Source organism: Nicotiana tomentosiformis, chromosome 10, assembly GCF_000390325.3.
Source record: "Nicotiana tomentosiformis chromosome 10, ASM39032v3, whole genome shotgun sequence".
NCBI lineage: Eukaryota > Viridiplantae > Streptophyta > Magnoliopsida > Solanales > Solanaceae > Nicotiana > Nicotiana tomentosiformis.
Window position 1 is genome coordinate 39952920 of NC_090821.1, and position 18259 is coordinate 39971178.

Genomic DNA, 18259 nt, shown 5'->3' on the forward strand with positions numbered 1-18259 from the left:
GGAGATAATTTTACCAATTTTGTTCATTTGTTTGTTTTGGTGTCTGAGCAAATCTTACCTCGGGCCACATGGTTAAGATGACCGAAAGAAGAAGTCTTAATCTAGAATAAAAGAAGAGAAAAGAAAAGAAGTGAATCCAAGGTGCAAAAGCAAATAGAAAGAGATATGGACTGCTCAAGACATGACTGAAGTTATGAGTATTACATTCCCTATTTTTATCAAGATGGAGCCATAAAAAAGTGAACTAGCACCTGCAGCTAACAGGCGTCAAGGTTTGGATTAGAGTCTACACGAAGAACTAGTAAGACTCAAGACTAAGCTTTAGTAGACTAATAGATAGGAATCTTGTAACTCATAGCTGATAGGTATGTTTAGTTTCTTTTATATTTTGATTTTGGTGTAATAAGGAGTTCAACAAGCAGTAATAGCAGCAACAGCAGTAAAATCACAGCTCTTCGGTATTCCCAGCTACAAGAACTTCCAGAACTACACTAACCTGATTCCTTTATAGCCAAGGATATGTAGGCAACCTCGGAAACAAGGTTTGGTCAAACTTTTTTAAAGCTTCCCATGGAGTATTTAAACGGAAAAAAATTATTCATAATTGCTCACTTTATCTTTGCTCGAAAACTCTCCATGTTCTCGAGCAAAGTGGGGCAACTGTGAGCATGTAATTTTTGTCCAGCATGAAGATTACTCCTAAAATATATTCCAAAATTATTCTTATAGAATTTTTGGATTTTTTGGTTATTTTATTTGATTTCATGTTTGAATTAATAGATCATTTGCATTTTTTATTACTAGGAGCATTTTAAAATCATAAAAATTTCAAAAATATTTTTATCATTCATGTGTTGCATTTTTAGATTTTTATTTGCATTTTTAGGGTTTAATTACATTGTTAAATGCATTGATTAAATACAAAACTCACAAAAGGGGGTTACATTGATCATCCTTTGCATTTTTAGGTTCAATTAATTAATTAATTTGTTAATTCACCATTTAAGTAATTTAATATTGGTCAAACTAGATAAATAGGCCAATTGTGCAAAATTGGGTTATGGCTAAGCTTAAAACAACAAAAAAGGGGCTGCTCATGTTACATCCGGGGCCAAATTGGATGGCCGAATTACCTCTCAGCACTGCCCCAACCCAATCCCTTTATCCGGTCCAAGCCATTATCAACGGCTGAGCGACGCCATTTTGGTGTTGAATTCATCACCGCCCTTCATCTCTTTTGATCCAACGGTTTGGAACTCAATAGCCTCCCCCCTTAAAAATTTCCTAACAGACCCCCTACCCCCCAAAGACCTCTCAAACACTCTTCCCGTCTCTCTCATTCTCCACCCAAAGTCGGCGCCGAAAATCGCCCACGGCGGCGAGCCACCTCCAAACCATCATGAATTATTACCCTATAATCCTCTCACCCTTCTTATTTTTTAATCTCTAGTCCATCTCTCCTAAAAACTCTTCAATTACGTTGTTTAGTAAATCTAGAAATTTCGGACTTGAAACCTACGTTAATTGGTTTCTCTTGATGAGTGTAATTGATTGACGTAAGTTATGGTTCATTTTATGGCCACAGGTATCATATCAAATCCCGTTGACTGGCAAGTTTCCTCTCCAATTGCTCTATTTTTGTTGCTCCGATTGGTTCAAGTCCAATATGTATGATTCTCATCTCGTTTCTTTAAGTTTCAGTTGCATCCTCATTCCTATCTCTCTTTTACTCCATCTCTGTCAAGAAAGTATGTTTGGTGCTCAACTTGTTTGAAGTTAATTGTTACAATAGGCTATTCAGTTTCTCAATTTTGTAATTAGCTTCCAAATTTTAAGATTAAACACCTTAGGATTTCATATAGAGATAAACTATTTCAGTAATTAATACGCATGTTGTGTTCATCATTATCTGTTGGATTTAGTTCATTTCTATAGTCGCATAATAATTGTTCAGTGGTTTAGTCTTGTTGTTGAGTTTTTCTATCTTTTTTTAATTATTATTTTATTTTGACTTTGTTCTGTTCTTTAGTTAGATTGAAGCTTGATACTGAAAGCCATTTGGTCAGACTTAGGGTGATGATGAATGGTAATTAACAGAGGTTCTAGTGGGTAGTTGGGGAAATAGATTTAGGGAATCTCTCAATTAATTTCCAGATGAGTGTAGAAAAGGACCAATTGGTAATTAAGAAAGTAAAAGAGGTCGGGTAAGGGGTGTGAGAGGTAAAAAATAAAAATAAAAGGATTAGAAAGAAAGAAAAATAACTAAAAGCAGCCATGGAATCTGATATAAAAATAGTACTACTCTTCACACTTTATAAACTATCCAAACATCCAAATTATCCCATCAAACATCTAAACTATCCAACCAAACTTCAAAATGTAATATTCAAAGTCAACATCCAACTAAACAACAATCCAACCAAATATAAAACCACTCCTCGTCTTCGGATTCCCCCTTATCTTCATCATCATTTATATTGTTTCCATCACTTTCATCCTTTTTATAAATGTGGCTTTTTGGTGGAGAGCAGGGCAGGCCGATTAAGTGGTTCAGTTGAGCCTTGAGGGAGTTGATGTCATTCCTAAATGCGGTCCTAATCTTCTCTTCATGCTTTCTTCTTTCTTGTTCATCCACATAGTTCCTAAAAAGTCGTTGAATCGTTCGTCACATCTCCTCTAGGTCCTCACTTTGCACGGTGGCGGATATCCCAACTTCGGCACCTAACTTCAAAATAATTCAGCACCTAACTTCATAAAAAGTAACCAGAAAAAGTTCTCCAGCAAATAAACTCTTTAAGCTTTTGAACTTTTCTTTTATCATCAGTTCTGCTTGCATAATTTGCCTCTACCACCAAAAGAAGTGCACCATTAGATCTGCACAATTATGTGCAGAGTGCACAATTAGAATAAAATTTTATATTTTTTTGAAAATGAATCACAAGTTCCAACTATATAATATCTTAGCTACCTTCCGAGAAAGTCTAGCAATGAGCTAAAAGATTTCACCTCTTGAACCATACACAGAATGTGACCCTAAAGAAAAAAAATACTTACCAAATAATTGTATCATAAGATGTACTGTCTCGTGGATCCCAATTCTAAATAAAATTTCCTTTCCTAAATGAGACTAGGCCAAGCAAATACTGCTTTTGCAAATCATAAGATTCTTGGCAACAGTAGGTGATGACTTAAACTACCTTTGAAACGCTTATGATTCTTGGCAACAGTAGGTGATAACTTATATAGCTGAATCATTTCCTTTTGAAATCCTAAAGATTTTGATTAAGAAGCTCTTCCACATCATTTTGAACTCCAAATACTTCTGACTACTATGAACATTTACATTGTTACAAATTCACTTACCAAACCCTGAACCACTGCTGAATCAATGAGTTACGCTTCAAGATGAATCAATGTCGCAGGATAAGGAAAGAAAGACGGGAAGTATATCCTAAATGTCTTGTAGCCTCTCGAAGATAGGTATGGACGTTATCATACCGATCTACAAGACTCTACTAGACACTTGCTCATGACTCGTAGAACCTAGAGCTATGATACTACCTTGTCACGACCCACAATCCGACTAGTCGTGATGGTACCTAACCCAACCCGCTAGGTAAGCCAATTAACCACAACCAATTCCAATAACATTTTAATAAAGCAATTAAGTAAAGAAATATCTGAATCTAATATATTCCCCAAGAACTGGTAGTACAAATCATGAGCTTCTAAGAATAGAATTTACAAAGCTGAAATAAAATAAATACATCATCTGTTTGAAAAGTACATAAACAGAGTTTTATAGATCTAAAGCTACCATGAACAAGGAGCAGCAACAACCGAGACGCAAGTACATCTTCAAATCCGGCTCCCATTGAACACAACAACATCAACAGCCAACATCTGCACATAAGGTGCAGAAGTGTAGTATGAGTATAACCAACCCCATGTACTCAATAAGTAGCAAACCTAACCTTAGGTTGAAAGTAGTGACGAGCTAACACAAAGGCCGGGTCCAACACCAGTATTTCCACCACAGTTCATAACAACATAGTACAAGTAATAAAAGAGGTATCTCAGAAATAAAATGCTTAGTTCATTCACAGTTCCAGAAAATAGGCATTTCTTTTCAAGTATCTTAGTGAAAACCGACCGCATGTACTCAATAAGTAACAAACCTAACCTTAGGTTAAAAGTAGTGACGAGCTAACACAAAGGTCGGGTCCAACACCAATATTTCCACCACAGTTCATAACAACATAGTACAAGTAATAAAAGAGGTATCTCAGAAATAAAATGCTTAGTTCATTCACAATTCCAGAAAATAGGCATTTCTTTTAAAATATCTGAGTGAAAACCCAAATCTTTTACCGAAAATGCCAAAATATGAGTAAGTTTGAAAACTTTGATTTTTACCAAACCTCCTTTCAATAATAAGTAAGATGTTTCATTTTCAGATAGCATGAGGAAAGTACGTCTCTATGCCTATATGTCAATATACAGGTAAAATCATAAATGTCACCAACACTAGGTAGTAGAAGGAAATGCATCCCTATGCATGTATCAAGTACGCATGTCAAATGTAATGCATCTCAATGATGAGCTCATGTACTCACACTCTCAGAGTACTCAATCTCACTATCTCGCATTCTCTCTCACTATGCTCAATACTCAGCACACTCAATCACTAAGCGATGTTCAATACCTGATGCGACGTGCAGCCCGGTCCATATATGACCATAAGGCCTGTTGCGGTATGCAACCCGATCCACATATATATGGTCGACTGCGCTCACCGGGGGTGTGCAGACTCCGGAGGGGCTCCTATAGCCCAAGCACTATAATCCGCACGGACAACCCACGTGTTGCACAGACAACTCACTTGTCATAATATCAATTTTTGGATCCGCACGGACAACTCACATGCTATAGTATCAATATCTGGATCCGCACGGACAACTCACGTGCTATAGTATCAATATCTTCACAAACTGGTCCCCGGCCTCACTCAGTTATCAATCTCTCCAGTCTTACTCACGGGCTCACAATGTCATGAAACTAGCCTGACAACAATGATATGATGTATCAATAAATAATAACTAAGAGTGAGATATGATATAAATGCATGAATATGACTGAGTACAAAATATCAATGAAATCAGTGAGATAACAGCAAAAAACGACCACTATGGGTCCTAACAATATCAGCATAAAGCCTAAACATGATATTTAGCATGATTGAAAGCTCAATTATTTTATCACAGGGTGATAACACATATATCAACCAAAATAGGGCCACTATACAGTGCCATGGAAACAACGGAGTCACAATTCACAGGGTGCACGCCCACACGCCTGTCACCTAGCATGTGCGTCACCTCAATACCAATCACATAACACGTAATTCGGGGTTTCGTACCCTCAACACTAAGATTATAAGAGTTATTTATCTCGAACAAGCCAATTCAAATACCGAGCAAGCCAAGCGATACTCCTAAATTCCATCCCGCGTGTTCCGACCTCCGAACGGCTCGAAAATAACCAAAACAACTCAAATACATCAAACAATGCTAAAGGAACCAATTCCGATAAAAAAAGATCAAATCTTGAATCAAAAGCCCAAAATCGGCCAAAATCCCAACCCGGGCCTGCACCTCGGAACCTGACAAAATTTACAAAATTCAACAACACATTCAATTACGATTCCAACCATACTAGTTTCACTCAAATCCGACTCCAATTCAATGTTCAAAACTCAAAAATTCATATTATGAAACTTTAGGCCAAAACCCTAAATTTCCTCTTTAAAATTCACAATCCAACTACAACAAACGAAGGTAGATTCATCAAATATAGCAAAAAACTGAGTAGAGAATACTTACCCCAATCCTTGGGATGAAAACTACTCCAACAATCGCCTCAATCTGAGTCCCACATCTCAAAATATGAAGAAAGAACCAAAACCTCGATTTATAGCTTCTGCCAGCATTTTCGCACTTACGACACATTAGCCGTTTCTATGGCGTCGCTTCTGCGAAATAACCTCTGCTTCTGAAGAATCAGTTGAGGACTCGACCCTCGCACCTGCGTACAACATATCCGCTTCTGTGACATGGCAAGTGCGAGTCAGCATCCGCACCTGCGAAATACCTCGCTCCTGCGCTCCATCACCTCGCACTTGCGCATCCGCATATGCGCCCAAATCTCCGCTTCTGCTGTCTTCGTCACCCAGCACTATTTCCGCTCTTGCGACCCCTTAGTCGCTTCTGCAACTATCACACCTGCACAAACCAGCTGCAGGTGCGGTCACACCAGAACTAGCAATAGCAACATGAAGTAAAATGATCCGAACCTCGTCCAAAATTCATCCGAGCCACTCGGGACCCCGTCCGAATATACCAACAAGTCCAATAACATAACACGAACCTACTCGAGGCCTCAAATCACGCATAACAATATCGAAATGACGAATCGCACCTCAAATCGAAATCTATGAACTTTGAGCTTTCAAATTCAATAACTCATGCCGAAACATAGCAAATCAATCCGGAATGACTTCACATTTTGCGCACAAGTCCCAAATAACATAACGAATCTATTCCAATTCCCGGAATCACAATATGAATCTGATATCAAAAAGTCCACTCCCGGTCAAACTTTCCAAAATTTTAACTTTCTCCATTTCAAGCCAAATTCCACTACTGACCTCCAAATCACAATCCGGACGCCCTTCTAAGTCCAAAATCACCCAGCGGACCTATCGGGACCATCAAAATTTCAATCCGAGGTCAAATGCTAAAAAGTCAAACTTGGTCAACTCTTTCAAATATAAAGCTCCCTAGTTGAGAATCATTCTTCTAAATCAATCCTGAATAACCTGAAAATCAAAACCGACGATTCACACAATTCAAAATACCTCATACGGAGCTACTCACGCCTATAAACTACTGAGAGATGTGCAAATGCTCAAAACGACTGGTGGGTTCGTTACATCCTCCCCCACTTAAACATGCGTTCGTCCTCGAACATGCCAAGAGTTGTTCCAAAAGCCATCAAAGCGTCGTGTAACCTTACCATGCATATACCCGGGGGTGACCCCACATCACCCTATCCCATATAGGTCTGATAACACCACATAACTATAATGTCTTAATTCAACCTAGCCCACAAGCCTTAGAATCCAATTTCTAACATCCAAAATTTCTTATAGATCTGAATCGCGCAACCTACACACTATATAAGTATGAACAAGCTGTACTAAAATCCGTAACCATAACTCAAATACTCAAAATCCGACTAGTCGTGATGGCACCTAACCCAACCCGCTAGGTAAGCCAATTAACCACAACCAATTCCAATAACAATTTAATAAAGCAATTAAGTAAAGAAATATATGAATCTAATATATTCCCCAAGAGCTGGTAGTACAAATCATGAGCTTCTAAGAATAGAAATTACAAAGCTGAAATGAAATAAATACATCATCTATTTGAAAAGTACATAAACATAGTTTTATAGATCTAAATCTACCATGAACAAGGGGCAGCTACAACCGGGATATAGGTATATCTTCAAATCCGGCTCCTATCGAACACAACATCAGCAGCCAATATCTACACATAAGGTGTAGAAGTGTAGTATGAGTACAACCGACCCCATGTACTCAATAAGTAACAAACCTAACCTTAGGTTGAAAGTAGTGACGAGCTAACACGAAGGTCGGATTCAACACCAATATTTCCACCACAGTTCATAACAATATAGTACAAGTAATAAAAGAGATATCTCAGAAATAAAATGATCAGATCGTTCACAGTTCCAGAAAAATAGGCATTTCTTTTCAAGTATCTTAGTGAAAACCCAAATCTTTTACCGAAAATGTCAAAATTCGAGTAAGCGTAAAAACTGTGATTTTTCCCAAAACTCCTTTCAATAATAAGTAAGATGTTTCATTTTCAAATAGCATGAGGAAATTACGTGTTTACACCTACATGTAAAGAAATAGGTAAAATCATAAATGTTACCTACACCGGGTAGCAGAAGGAAATGCATCTTTATGCATGTATCTCAAGTACGCATGTCAAATGCAATACATATCAATGATGAGCTCATGTACTCACACTCTCAGAGTACTCAATCTCACTGTCTCGCATTCTCTCTCACTATGCTCAATGCTCAGCACACTCAATCACTCAGCGTTGTACAATACCTGTTGCGGCATGCAGCCCGATTCATATATGACCATAAGGCCCGTTGCGTCATACAACTCGATCCACATATATATAGTCGACTGTGCTAACTGGGGGTGTGCAGACTCCGGAGGGGCTCTTACAGACCAAGTGCTATGATTCGCATGGACAACTCACGTGCTGCACAGACAACTCACATGCCATAATATAAATATCTGGATCCACACGGATAACTCACGTGCTATAGTATCAATATCTAGATCCGCACGGACAACTCACGTGCTATAGTGTCGATATCTTCACAAACAGGCCCCCGGCCTCACTCAGTCATCAATCTTTCCAGTCTCACTCACGGGCTCATAATGTCATGAAACTAGCCCGACAACAATGATATGATGTATCAATAAATAACGACTGAGATATGATATGAATGCATGAATATGACTGAGTGTGAAATATCAATGAAATCAGTGAGATGACTGCAAGAAACGATCACTATGGGTCCTAGCAATATCAGCATAAAGCCTAAATATGATATTTATTATGATTGACAGCTCAGTTATTTTATCACATAGTGATAACACAGATATCAACAAAAATAGGGCCATTATACAGTGCCATAGAAATAACGGAGTCACAATTCACAGGGTGCACGCCCACACGCTCGTCACCTAGCATGTGCATCACCTCAATACCAATCACATAACACGTAATTCGGGGTTTCGTACCCTCAGCAGTAAGATTAGAAGAGTGACTTACCTCGAACAAGCCAATTCCAACACTGAGCAAGCCAAGCGATGCTCCAAAATGCCATCCCGCGCGTTCCGACCTCCGAACTGCTCGAAACTAACCAAAAACTACTCAAATACATCAAATAATGCTAAAGGAACCAATCTCGGTCGAATAAGATCAAATCTTGAATCAAAAGACCAAAATCGGCCAAAAGTCCAACCCGGGCCCGTACCTCGAAACCCGATAAAATTTATAACATTCAACAACCTATTCAATTACGAGTCCAACCATACTAGTTTCACTCAAATCCGACTCCAATTCGCGGCTCAAAACTCAAAAATTTATATTATGAAACTTTAGGCCAAAACCCCCAATTTTCTCTTTAAAATTCACAATCCAATTACCCAAAACGAAAGTAGATTCATGAAATATAGCCAAAAACTGAGTAGAGAATACTTACCCCAATCCTTATGATGAAAATTGCTCCAACAATCGCCTCAATCCGAGTCCCACATCACAAAATATGAAGAAAGAACCAAAATCTCGATTTATAGCTTCTGTCAGCATTTTCGCACCTGCGACACATTAGCCGCTTCTGCGGTGTTGCTTCTGTGACATAACCTCCGCTTCTGTAGAATCAGTTGAGGACTCGACCCTCGCACCTGCGGATAACATATATGATTCTGCGACATCACAGGTGCGAGCCACCATCCGCACTTGCGAAATACCTCGCTCATGCGCTCCATCACCTCGCACCTGCGCATCTGCATATGCGCCCAAATCTCCACTTCTGCGGTCTTCCTCACCCAGCACTATTTTCGATCCTGCGACCCCTTTGTCACTTTTGCGACCATCGCACCTGCACAAACCAGCTGCAGGTGTGGTCACACCAGAACCAGCAACAGCAACATGAAGTAAAATGATCTGAACCTCGTCCAAAACTCATCCGAGCCACTCGAGACCCCGTCCTAATATATCAACAAGTTCAATAACATAACACGGACCTACTCGAGGCTTCAAATCATGCATAACAATATCGAAATAAAGAATCGCACCTCAAATCGAAATCTATAAATTTTAAACTTTCAAATTCAATAACTCGTGCCGAAACATAGCAAATCAATCCGGAATGACTTCAAATTTTGCGCACAAGTCCCAAATAACATAACGAAACTATTCCAATTCCCAAAATCACAATCCGAATCCGATATCAAAAAGTTCACTCTCGGTCAAATATTTAAAAAATTTAACTTTCGCCATTTCAAGTCAAATTCCATTACAGACCTCCAAATCACAATCCGGACGCGCTTCTAAGCCCAAAATCACCCAACGGACCTACCGGAACCATCAAAATTCCAATCTGAGGTCAAATGCTAAATACTCAAACTTGGTCAACTCTTTCAAATTTAAAGCTCCCTAGTTGAGAATCATTCTTCTAAATTAGTCTCGAATAACCTGAAAACCAAAACCGACGATTCACACAAGTCAAAATACATCATACAGAGCTACTCAAGCCTGTAAACTACCGAGCGATGTGCAAATGCTCAAAACGACCAGTCGGGTCGTTACATCCAATATGGGAGAGTTTCTTCCTCCGATGGCATGATTGGCTGGCCTTGCTCATCGGTCGGTTGACTCCTAGTGAGCTCTTCCAATGCTTGTTTATACCGATTCTACATTAAAAATGAAATTTAGTACATAAACAATTATTATAAATAAAATTTTAAGTTAATCTTGATCTTACATAAGTCTTCTCAGCCTGTGGCTCAACTCATGCTTCTTCCCCGACTTCTTCTTCCAAACCTCATCACGTTTCATGGGTCTCTTAAGAACAACTTCCTGCAAATGAAACAAAAAGAGTTAATAAATTCAAGTAATGTTAGAAAAATTCAAGACTGAGATCTTTAAATAATTACCAATCTCCTCTTAATTCATTATGGATAACATGAATTAAAACAAAAAGTCTTTAACAAAATCATAAAGGAGCATGCCAAGAAAGCACGTGCATGTGCATACATATGCCTAATCTCAACAAAGCGATCAACTTTTAAACAGAGGGCAAAAGCATCAACTTTTAAGACTATTGTTAGAAAGAAACAAAATTTTAAGACTTGGAAAAAAGGCTCCCAATTAATTTTTCAAATCAACATATATTCAATTTCATCATGAAGCTCAGAGCTCTTATTTTTGCGGAGTTGTTTAGCAAATTGAGACAAATTTAATGAACCCCAAAACCTTCCCAAAACAGTCCCTAAACACACCTGAAATTCTGCCTCAAATTTTAGTAAAAAATGCCCAAAAATACAGCTGAAAAAACAATTTCAAACCACCCAAAAACGACCTCAAACTACCCTCAAAACTAGCTCTCTTCCAATTTAAAACAACCCCAGAAACTCGGCTTACAATCCAAAGTCAACCATGAAAAATGCATCTCTAAAATCAGTTAGAGAGGTCGAAGAAAAAGAAAACTTACCGGAGATAGAGTGGATCCTGAGCGCCGACGATTGCCGCTTGGATTGCCGCCGCCGACGACAACGATGGCCGCTTGAATTGAGTGCCGACAACGCCGGTGAAACTTGGGGATTCGCCGTAGGAGCAGTGAGGCGGAGAAAGAGAAAAGAGGAAAATGGCTAAGTTAGGTGTTTTGCATGACATAACATTGCCTAAGGAAACTTATTTTTAAAAATAATTGTGTAACTTAATGATTAAATTCTAAAATAATTCTCTCACTTATAAATATTATACTGTATTAAAAAAATCACAATTCACAATTAATAAAATTCTAACTAACAAATTACCATGAATCAATATCAAACTTATAATTATTTAGAATCTAACACGTAATTATATAAACTAAAATTAATGACCCATAATTTTGGTGTAATTATTAATTTATAAGCTAATTAATTATCACTGATACACTTCTACGTAATGTAATTATCAATTTACAATCTAATCGAACCCAACATTAGTTAAGGATACTACTAATGCACTTATACTTAGTGTAATGCCAATCTATAAGTTAATTACAACTAATACACTTACTAATTACAAATAATACACGTCTACTTAGTGTATTATCAATGTATATGCTAATTAATTAATAACATTAGTTAAGCATACCACTACTACACTTCTACTTACGGTAATTATCAACTTGTAAGATAAACAATCACTAATATTTCTTGTCGATACCATTAATACACTTATATTAGAGTGTAATTAGTAATGAATAGGCTAATCAATAACTAATATTACTTAAGGATACCACAAATTTATTTCTACTTAGAGTAATTATCAATTTATAAGCTAATTACCACTACTATATTATTATTTAGTATAATTATTACAAATACAATTTCACTTAGTGAAATTATCAATAATTATTCTAAACTGCAAAATAATCTTAAGGATATTTCTATGAAATACACATCTAGGTAGTGTGATTATCAATTTACAATAAATCATCAGCTAATCCACTTGTACTTAGTGTAATTATCAATGTATAAGCTAATTGTCACTAATACACTTCTATGTAATGTAATTATCAATTTATAGTATAATCGATCCTAACATTAATTACTCTCATACTTATTTAGAAAAGTATTTACAAAATACCCAACCTGATATGTACGTTAAAAACCATTGAAGTATATAATCCACATGTTATATGCCTTAAGGGGTCATTTGGTTACGATAAGAATACTAATTTCGTGATAGAATATGAAATTGTATGTATCCCATATATTTGATTATGGATATTAATTAATAGTAGGATAAATTTTAGTTATCCCTTATAGGACTTGCATATATATCCATTTTTGATGTCACCGTTGAATTTATACCCACATTACATAAAACTTGCAAAGTGTGCCTTCACGAATCTGACGTAGTTCAATCTTTTCAATGCAACTTCAGAAATCAAATCTGAAGTTCTCCAATCTTTCAACTACAACTTCAGAAATTTAAATTTTAAGTAGTTCAAGCTCTTCACAACAACTTCAAATTTCGAATATGAAGTTCTTCTATCTTTCATCTGAAATCTTAAGTTGTTCAATTTTTCAATACACCTTCAGACAACTTCAGATTCAAAATCTGAAGTTCTGAAGCATACGAACCTACCATAATCGTCAAAACACAGATCCGATGTCGTTTATCAAAAAAATTGACTGTGGTCAACTCTATCCTTAGTTTAAGTCAAAAATCACATTTTCTTCAAAATTTTACATAAAAGCTTTTTGAAAAGCGACATGGACCACACACGCAAATCAATAAACATAAAAAAAAATCGATGAGAGGTTTCGAAATATAAAAATTAAGGCTAGTACTTAAAACGACCTATCAGGTCATCACAACAGTCTACTCTTGATGTAATGGTTGGGTTATGATAAGTTTGCGCTCGAATTGATTGTTGTATTGCATTAAAAAGTGCTTAGGAGGGTTAGTCACTCTTACCAAATGTATCCTACCCGTTCCTTATTCTACATTACAGTCCATAAAGTCCTAATTGATCCTAGTTTTAGCAAGCTTAGATTAGTCGAGTCCTACACTACGGGCAAGCTTATGGTACGAACTTGGGATGCGCATGCATATCTTTTTGAGAGCGAGTAAATTCTTGTTCTTGTGTGTGGAGTACTTGAATTACATTTGATCTCTTGAATTGAGTGTGTAAATTATTTTTCTCTTGTTTTATAGTGAGGGCACATGATCTTAAAATGGATAGGTGAATTTATTAAACTTCTCTTATTGGGGTAAGGTGTAAGCCGAGAGTGCTTAGTGGCAACGAGTCAGTCTTTAAGGTGAGGTGATTATGGGTAGGCTGTTTGAAGCTTTAAATTTTTTAAACCTTGGGCATGTAGAAGTTGAGAAGTGTGTAAAATGTGTATGTACATGCTTAATTGTTGGTATCAATCATAGTCATAGGTATAGTGTGCTTAATGGTTATATGATCCCTCATGATGTGATCTCTTGAGTTGTGTGGTTGAAGTAGTAAAGTTTTGGTTGCTCGAGGACAAGCAAGGGTTTAAGTGTGGGGTGGTGATGTTGGGCGTATTTTTATATGTTTTGATATTATTTACTCTATATTTTTACCGCTTTTTGATGTATTTTATATTGTATATGCCCAACTTAGCTTGAGTATTGAGCTTTATAATTATTTGGGTGTTAATTGATAATGTAGGTATATTAGAGAGAAAAAGATGGAATTTTGGAGCAAAAATAATAATTTTTCAATCATCATGATTACTTGGTTAGTAATCATTACATTATGATTGGTTGGTTTATAAATTTAGTAATTGAAAGTTAGGCAGCAAGCAAGGATTTGAGCGTGAAAAGCTCACTGGTTCCAGCGCTGGGCTAGTGCCTCGCTCGCGACCCTCCCTTGCGGAATTTTTTCTATTTCATTCGGAATAAGGTTATTTTGGCTACATGATCCCAACTCATATAAAAGAGATCATAAATCCAATTTGAAGGATATCTAACATATTTTGAAGGAACATTTACGTACGAGAACACAAACCACGTTTGGAGGAGGCTTCCAACTAGTTTTCTTCTCTTCTTTTCGTTCATTCCCATAGTTTATTAGTTCAAGGGTTGTGGGTGCTACATGAACATTGTAGTTTGAAACTTGGATTGTTCTTATTATTTTATCATATTAGTTTATTTATTCAATCTTGTGCTTAACTATTTGATTGCTTGATCTATCTACGAATCTAGGATTGAACTCGAGAGAGGGAATTCTAGATTGCATATAGGATTGGATAGAGCAAGATCTTGAACCTGGGCATTGGAGAATGGGTTCGTGGTTAGGATATGGATATACTAAATCACCTTGCTTGGTTATTATACGGGAATTATTAATGCGTTTGTGATGACCCGATAAGTCATCTCGTATTTTGAAACCTAATTCTGAGATCTGAAGCCTTAAAAATCATGATTTAGCCTTCCTAAATTTGTGTGCGCAGTCCGAACATCTTTCCGAAAAGTTTTTATGTTAAAAACTGATAAAAATAAGGAATTTTACCTAAAAACTTCATTTGAGTTGATTTCGGTCAACGTTTTTGGTAAACGGACCCAAATTTATGTTTTGACGATCCCGCTAGGTCCGTACCGTGATTTGAGACTTGGGCGTATGCTCGGAATCGAATTTAGAAGTCCTTAACCCGAGATATCGGACTTTATCAAAATTTGAAAGTTAAAGGCTTATTGAATTTGAAATGTTTGACCAAAATTTAACTTTTTGGATAACAGATCCGTATTTTGGTTCCGCAACTCGGTATAGGTCCAATACCACATTTATGACTTGTTTGTGAAATTTGGTGAGAAACGGAGTTGGTTTGACGTGATTCGGACGTTCGGTTGTAAAAATAAAATTTCAAAGCTTTCTTGAAAAATCTCACTTGATTTGGTGTTTAATTCGTAGTTGTAGGTGTTATTTTGGTGATTTAATCGAGCGAGCAAGTTTTTATGATATTTTTAGACTAGTGTGCACTTTTGGTTTAGAGCCCCGAGGGCTCGGGTGAGTTTCAGATAGGCTTCAGAGTGAATTTGGACTTGGTAAAATTTGCTGGTGTAACTGATCTTGTTGTAGGCTTTTGATCTCGCATTTGCAAGATCAGGCATCTCATTTGCGACCTCTGAGGGGTTCACATTTGCGAAGCTTCTCGCAAATGCGAAGAGAAGCTGGGCCACACAGGTTTCGCATTTGCGAAATAACCTTTACATTTGCGAAGTGGGTTTGGGGAAGGCATCCTTCGCATTTGTGACGATAGTGTCTCATTTGTGATCATCCAGAGTTCACATTTGCGAACAATTCTTTGCAATTGTGAAGACAACAAAGGTGTGAAGGACTTCGCATTTGCGAAACCCAAATCGCAAATGCGACATCTGTAGCTGATGAAATAGGACTTAGACGGGAGTTTTGGTTCATTTCCCATATTTTCAAACCTAGAAGCACAAGAGGCGATTTTTCCAAAGAACATTTCTTCCCCAAATCATTGGTAAGCAATCTTAAGCTAATTTTTTTAAATCTTTCACTACTTTTCCTAAGATTGCAACCTAAAAATTTAAGATTTTCATGGTGGAATTGGGTTTTTTTGGGTAGAAACTAGGGATTTGATAAATTGGGGATTTAGACCTCATATTGAGGTCGGATTTCAAAACCAGTTATATAACCGGGCTCGGGGGGTGAATGGGTAATCGAGTTTTGGTCCGAATTTCGGGTTTGGACCAAGCGGGCCCGGGTGTTGACTTTTGTTGACTTTTCAAAAAAAAATGGCCTAAATTGAATTCTTTACAATTGTAGAAAGTTCCTAAGGCTTAAATTGAATTTTTTGGTTGGTAATTTGCTAGATTCTATCGGTTCGGAGGCTTGTCGGAAAGGAAAAGATGTGATTAAGGTTTGAGTTTGGTCGTTGGAGCGAGGTAAGTGTCGTGGTTAACCTTGACTTGAGGGATTAGGACTTATTTGTCTATTTGCTACGTGTTTAGATATTGGGTACCACGTATAGGTGAGGTGATGAGTACCTATGCCTTGTTGTCGGGTTATAGCATGCGGGTGGGTCTTATTCTTATAATTGTTGCTTTCCTTGATCATGTTATTCATGCTTAGACGAGTTAATTGTGATGTTGATCATTCTTATCATGTTTACAGACTTTGGTATTTATTGAGTGTTGATTCGAGTTGAGGTTGGTATTGCGGAACCATATGTTGAAGTAAGATCTGATCTTGTTGTTTCTATCTCCCTGCTGTTATTGTTCATTATTTTGGTGAGGGAGAGTGTTAATGCACGAAGGGTGATGCCGTGCCGTTTCTATTGACTGTGAGGTTGAGAGTGTTAATGCACGAAAGGGTGATGTCGTACCATTTTGTGAGTGCAATGCACGAAGAGTGATGTCGTGTCATATTGTGAGTGTGATGCACGAAGGGAGATATCGTGCCATGTTATGAGAGTTAATGCACGAAAGGTGATGTCGTGCCATTTCTATTAATTTCATTATGAGGATGAGAGTAAAAGTACGAAGGGTGATGCCGTGCACTTTTCCTTTGCTGTGTTCATTGGTTCATAGTGTATCTACTGTTCAAGTTATCCTTCTGATGTAGCTCTTTACCTCGTATTACCCCTCAGCATGTTTTTCCCTCCCGATATTACTTGTTTAGTTCTTTACTGTTATTTGCATATACACTGCTATATTGTACAGGTTTGATTGTAGGTATCTTGTCTTAGCCTCGTCACTACTTCGTCGAGGTTAGGCTCGACACTTACGAGTGCATGGGATCGGTTGTACTAATACTGCACTCTGCACTTTCTGTGCAGATTTTTGTACTGGTTCGGGTTGATCGAGAGTTTAGCTGTTGGACCCGCTATCCGGAGACTTAAGGTAGATCTGTCGGTGTTCACAGACCTTGAAGTCCATGTCTATCTTTTCTATTTTACTGTTTCTTTCATTCAAACAGTTGTACTTCTCTCAGACTATTACTTGTAGTAAATTCTAGAATGCTCGTGAATTATGACACCAGATCCGAGAAGTGGTAAATGATGAAGTTGTTATAATATTCCGCACTCGTTATAGCTTAATTACTGTTAATTATTGCAATGTATAAGAGTTAACTTCATAATACTTTAACGTCGGCTTGCCTAGCAAGTGGGATGTTAGGTGCCATCACGGTCCCGACGGTGGGGGATTTCGGGTTGTGACAGCATTATTGTTGATCCTAATTTCATAGGAATATATGCATTAGGTTAGCTTGACTAGGCGAGTAGTACTTCGGAAGAATACTATGAGTCATATTAACCTTATCAATCAATAAACTAGATAAATTAATTAGACAATTTAAGTGAAAGACTCAACATGATTGTTAGCTAGCCCATGACTCTGGAATATTTTTTCCCATTGAATTCGCATCTAATATTGCCGACTTGTTTCCTTTACTTTCTTAGTTTACTACTCTAGATTACACTACTAGAAATTCGGCCAAAATCGACTGCGATCGACCGGCCGACTTCAGTCGGTGAAACAATCGGACGAAAAACCGACCAAAGTCATTTTAATAGATTAATTGATTGAGTTTATTTTAGTTAATAGTTAATCGCAAGTTCTCGTGAGAACGATACTATACTTATCACTTTATTACTTGTCGACCACGTATACTTGCTTGTGTGTTTTGGAGCAACAATAACTTCAATGGTAGCCCCAAAAGTGAGTATATATGAAAATGCCCCAAATTACATTTACTCTATGAATAAATTCAACAAGATTAATTCATAAAAAAAAACTTAATTTATAAGTAAAATCTTACGTATGGAAAGCGGGATATAGAGGAGTTGATTTTATTTCTT

The 18259-nt window shown here is 37.3% G+C and overlaps 1 long non-coding RNA gene across 1 annotated transcript; it reads left to right on the forward strand.

Annotated features, from left to right (window-relative positions):
• Window positions 1–1081: 1081 nt before the first annotated feature.
• On the forward strand, window positions 1082–17484 carry LOC138900575 (uncharacterized). Its single transcript, XR_011411684.1, has 2 exons — window positions 1082–1668; window positions 17237–17484. It is a non-coding gene; the product is annotated as an uncharacterized lncRNA (long non-coding RNA).
• Window positions 17485–18259: the final 775 nt, after the last annotated feature.